Genomic DNA, 5,912 nt, shown 5'->3' with positions numbered 1-5,912 from the left:
TGGAGTAAGTCTCTGCCAGAGCGCACTGGCTGAGGCATCTGGCTGATAACACCAGCTCCAAAATTGAGAAATACTGGACATCTAGTTGGCTCCAAGTTGTAAACCACAGGATGAGTATTCAGTGGGTATGAGAGATTGAGAACATTCTACCACACCCTAAACCTGGATGTAGATCACTTCCTTTCCTGTGGATTGAAGCCGGAGAGCACAATGAGTACAAGAAATCCTCAAAGAATGCATAGTGGTGGAAATGCAAATTCTAGGCAAACCCAAAAGTGAACTCGGGACACAGCTTCAACCCCTGAGATTTCCTTGGAAGCAGAACGCATAGAACTCGTAGAAAGTGTTGGAGATGAAATTGTGGCCTCACCTGTGAATCTTTAGAGGCTGTGGTTGTGGACCCGACACAACTCTGTTGTGATTGTTGAAGAAAGGAGAAGGCCAAGGAAAAACGGGAGAAGATTGTGCCATGGGAAAAGGCCATGCTGACAGCTGTGTGATGAGCAGTGATGATGAGGAACTGTCTAGAGACAAAGATGTGTACATGCCTGCCCATAGTCCTCATAGCACTAAGGATGAAGGAGCTACTGGACCTAGGCTCTCGGGTACTGACAGTTGTCCGATCTGCATGGATACTCTGAAATTCTGCAGAACAGACATCTCATTGTTCCTACAGAATGCGGCCATGTCTTCTGTAGCCAGTGCCTCCATGATTCTCTTAAGAATGCTAACACTTGCCCAACTTGTAGGAACAAGATCAACCATAAATGGTACCACCCCATTTATATATGAAATGTTCACAACTGCTTAGGATAGACTAATGGACAGACAACCAGGCTGGCTTTTCTGCACGGTATCTGCCTTTGGTTTCCTGAGCTCAAAAAGAGTTTCAAAAATCAATGTCTGATGTAAACTGGTCTTTTGTTTTTCAACCCCTTACATCCTTTTGATATCTCAAGTTTGATGCTATGAAGCTCAATTCAGGGATGCTCCCAGATCAACTCAGCATCTCTGCCCCTTACAGTGGGCTGAGCCCAGAGTAGGAAAAAAAAGGAGTCAGGTGTATTGGACTTGAGCATCATGGCTCCAGCCGTTTTATGGAGCTTACATGTTGGCAAAGACGTGTCCTTGTTGGGAAAGTTTGCCCCATCTCTTGTGGTTGCAGAACCTTCCCAAGGCACCTGCCAGTTAGCTATTCTGCCTGCCAAACCTGGCCATACAGTCCATCTAGTCCAAGGATATCAGGACATAAACTGCCCATGAAAAAGCCTAGGTCGTGGACTTAGTTTTTCTTCCCATGAGAGCAGAGGTGCCCTGTGATTATGTCTGAAGCGTATCATTGATGTGCAGTGTTCTCCACAAATCAACAGACTCTGCAGGGCAACCCTGTTTCCTAAGAATGAGAAAGTGCAATAAATCCAGTTCTTCACCTGCTCTTCAGCAATCTGGAAGATGTAGCAATGCTAGTGTCCTCAGCCCAGTGCTGCCTATGGGAGCAGTGCCCATCCCACGCCATCTCTATTTGCCAACTGTTCTCAGGAACCTACTCATGCTTTGCCTGGCTGGAGCATCCAAGGCTTATAGGACAAGCTAGTGTTTGAGTGTCCTTCCTTTTATGCTAAGGATGTGTCCTGCATTGTCTACAATGCCCTCCAGCCCTCATCTTTTCAGTTCCCACTGCCTAATGTCTGCCAAAGCATAAATACCAGGAGTTGATAGCGGTAACAATGGCCTTATCAGCTGTTCACTTACATGTTTTTGCCCAAGTCACTATTGGCCATGTGTCAGAGGTGTTGCCCCACTCAACCTACCACTGCCCTGGCTTTCTCATACCCCTCTAATAGATAGGTATTTCCAAAGCTGCAATTCTGACCAGTTGAACTGTGATCCTCTAGACTTTCGACTGCTCAGTAGGTTTTGGTTGGCAAAGCATGGTACCACTTTTTTCCAGTGGGACCACATAAAAATCTCTGCTCCACTCTCTATGTGTGGGAGCCTCTGGTGCCCTCAGAGATGGGACACTAGGCACAGGATGACTCGTAGAGGATGGGCCTTTAATACCAGCCTGCATCCACCTTCACACTACTTCTTCAGAGGGCTTGAAGCCAAAACAATAGCCTTTTTGTTTGAAACATCTTTGAGGTTAGAAAGGGACCACTGGTTGTTTGATAGCAACAACTGACTTTAGGTTTACTGTTCTGAAGGAGCAGGGAGTCAGCCCAGAACTCACTTTAAATGGAGCTGAAGGAGTGTCCCTCCTCTATGTGTGAAGAAAATAGTTTTATTCTTCATTCTGACTTTTTAACTGTTTGACTTCAGTTAGTTTGATAAGAGTAATATGTTTTGTTTGTTTGTTTGTTTTTTAACATGGACTCAGAGGGTAAGAGCATTAACTCTCATCATTGTGATGTGTGGTATGTGTCCTCCCCTTGACTGTCACAGCCAGTGAGTTTCCTGTTGGCCTCATGGACTTGGTCTTGTTAGTTCTAATGACATCCAAACTTCAAGGAGACAAGGCCACCATGCAGCCAGTTCACTGGTAAGTGTGGTGACACCCACATAAAAATTTGTTTTCTCTTTAAAGACAGTTTATGAAGTTGATCATAAAAGTTCTATTACTTCATTCTAAATTAAATTGAGAAAAAGATGTGTTTAGTTATTCTAATCAGAAACTACATTAAAAGGAAAAGGCTGGTATAGAAATTTTTTTTCCTTTTTCCTTAATGTATATTTAGTATAACTCTTTTTTTTTTTTACATTTAAACTATACTCATGGGTATCAGTCTGGTTTTGGACTAGTATTCAAGATGGGAATACAACAATTTGAACGAAAAACAAAACAAAAGAAACAAAAACAACTTTAGCTCTTTTGCTTCATATACTTTGGAAAGAATGAAGCTACTGTAGTAGTTAATCATGATCTCACCATCATTCCTTTATCAGAAAAGAAGGGGAAAAGCTTCCTCTGATAGAATTTGCCCTCAAATTGTTTAAAGAATGAAGCAAGGAAATTGCCTAGAGTGAGCAAAATAAGTGTCGAGTGTAATGTAGATGCAATAATTCTCTATTTCAGTGCACATGTCCACAGGTAAATATAGCTGTCATTTGTCACAAAGGGCTTTAGGGAGAGCAAATGAATAAGTCTCCCCTTTAGCTAGAACCTACCTATTTAGAAAGAAAATTTCTGGGGAGAGTATGTAATAACGAATATCCATTCTTCTCCTGCTGGATAGTAGGATGATTTGTCTTGCCCTTGGGATCTGGAACCGTATTAAAGACCACCTTGCAGTTTTCATTAACTGTCACTCTTTGAAGAGCCCAACAGATTTCCAGACAATGTATGCTTGTCTCCATTTCTCTTTCCCGAGATGTTACTCATAAATTATGTTTCAATATTGAAGTTGTTTGGAAAACATAGCTCCCAGCGGTCCATAGGGAGTGAGAGGCACTATTAGGAGATGTGGCCTTGTTGAAGTAAGTATGGGTGTGTTGGAGGAAGAGTGTTGTTCCAGTGGTGAGGCCTTTGAGGTCTTAGATGCTCAGTCCTAGTGTGACTCCTTCATTCTTTCTTCTGCCTGCCCCTATTAGGATGTAGAACTTTCAGCTTCTTCTTCAGCACCATGTCTCCCTGCATGCTGCCATGATGTTTTTTGTCATAAGTTGATATGATCATGGTGTCCCTTGACAGAACTAGAAACTCTAAGACAAATGATGTTAAATTTCTTAGTTGTCTTTAGAACAATCAATAAACATTTTTCAAAAATCTCAGTGATATTATACTTTTGGTAAAATAGTTTCATCATTAAAATGGTAACAGTAAATGAAAATTTATTCAAGATATATAGTTCATGTTTCTGAATTAAGAACAAAATTAACAGCCAGATGTAATAGTACCCACCTATAATTCAAGACTGAGGAGGTAGATAGAAGGCAATCAGGAGTATGAGGCTAACCTGAAGATGCATAGTTATATCTTGTTTTAGAAAACAAAAAAAAATTAAGAAAGGTTGCATAAAAACATGTCAATTTGCAATCTCTTTTTGTATTTTCTTGCCTTTGTTTACTTCATCAAATTTCTCCTAGAATCCAATTTCTATGAGATAAGAATAGTGAGTGAATTTTCTGTTTATTCTTGTATCTATTGATCTATAAAATTAAAGTTTTACATAATAAGCCCTAAGTATAAAATACCCTTGAATAATATGGTAGGACTACTAGGGTAAAACTATCTCTATAGGATTAATTGAATAACATTTCCTCTGAGCCAGATATACTTCTGAATTATTTTTAAGTAGACATTGATTCAGAAATTACAGCATCATCAAAATATCTGAGTCCATGAAGCTCATTTTTCTGTGTCTCCACTAAGCACTTAAAATTATATTACACAGAACATTGCAGCAGGTTTTGGTGGTTTGAATGAGAATTGTCTTCCAAGACTCATGTATTTGAACACTTAATTCTCTGTTGTTGGAAATGTGGCATTTTGGACTAGCTTTAATCATTAGTATTTTTGTTCTACCTCTTGCTCACTAGCTAAGCTTCCTGTGTATGAATGAAATGTGATCAGCCAGACTCCTGCTACTGCTCTCAGACATTCCTAGACATTATTACCTCTCCTGGAATTGTAAGACAAAATAACATTTGCTACAAGTTAATTTTGCTCATGATGTTTCATCATATCAACATAGATCTAATTAATTGTTACTTGGTAATCTCAGCTGTCTGTTAACATAGTTAAAGACCCATCTCTGATAAAATAAACTTCTAGGAAAATTGGAGTCATAAAAATAAGATTTAAAATTCAAACCAAATCAAATTAAACAAAACAACAATACATCACTATTGACTTCCAAGAGGATAATTTCGATTCAGCCATTGTGAAACCTTAGGACTAAAATGGTTGGGCCACTAGCATTCAACTATAATCTTACTGCTTTATTTTTTTTACTACAGGTACTTGCTTGTTTGGTAGTTATAAAGTTAAAGACTGATATAAATTTTTTATCAATTACTTTACGTAATAACTTTCTATCATCACAAGTTGAGCTAGATGTTGTGATGTTTTAGTTCTACAATAAAAATTCATACACATTGAAGTGTGAATTACCAGACAATATTAATTATTATCTTCATTTTCTTTTCTTCAGATAAAGGAAGGAACAATGTGGCAGATATTGGGGATATGTCACTCTTGTAAAACTCTGTGTTCTCTGAGAATGGTTAATTGTCAGGGCATGAAGGACACTTTTGGCATCTTAAAAATTTCTAGAAATTAGGAATTGCTATGTGTCAGACAATATGTGTAGATACTTGGACAGAACCACTTTGACCTCCTTCATAATCAGAGACAAGGTGCCTAGATGTCAGTGACATTTCTGCCAGCTTGCTGTAATCTTTGTAGTACAAATATGCTTGTGCAGAGCTTCTGAAGTGTAGGACAAGATATGAAATTCTAGAGTCAGGTGTAGAATCAAACTGTGTGATATCATAGATCATCAAATTGGAAAGGCTTCTCTGACTCTGTGTCTTTCATGTGTATGTATGCATGTACGTATGTACATATGTATGTATGTATGCATGTATGCATGTGTTTATGTCTTTCTCATATATTTATTGATCCTACATGTAATGATGCACATATATTTATTTCACTGAGTTTCCAACTATGAGTTTTCAAATCAAAATGAATTGGTCAAATCATAACCATACAAATTTCTCAGGATACCAGACCCCTAGCTTTCTATTGTATAACCCCTAGGGTGTGTGACCGTTTTTCCTTGGAAAGTAAAAAATCTATATAAAGTGATTATCACAACCAAGTTGGGAATCTTCTCTAAGTGTAGTTCAAGCAGGGCTGTGGCATATTAAGGAAAATGAGGCGATTAGCTCTGACTTCTATTCTGAGGACA

The 5,912-nt window shown here is 38.8% G+C and overlaps 1 pseudogene across 1 annotated transcript; it reads left to right on the top strand.

Moving 5' to 3' along the window:
* The first annotated feature begins 210 nt into the window (after positions 1-210).
* Positions 211-792, top strand: LOC308428265 (E3 ubiquitin-protein ligase RNF4-like; annotated as a pseudogene). Its single transcript has one exon. The product of its transcript is annotated as an E3 ubiquitin-protein ligase RNF4-like (transcript).
* The last annotated feature ends 5,120 nt before the right edge of the window (positions 793-5,912 follow it).

The sequence above is a fragment of the Micromys minutus genome (assembly GCF_963924665.1).
Source record: "Micromys minutus genome assembly, chromosome: 12".
In the NCBI taxonomy this organism is placed as follows: Eukaryota; Metazoa; Chordata; class Mammalia; order Rodentia; family Muridae; genus Micromys; species Micromys minutus.
Note: the sequence above shows the minus strand (reverse complement) of the source record. Positions and strands in the feature narration are given on the sequence as shown.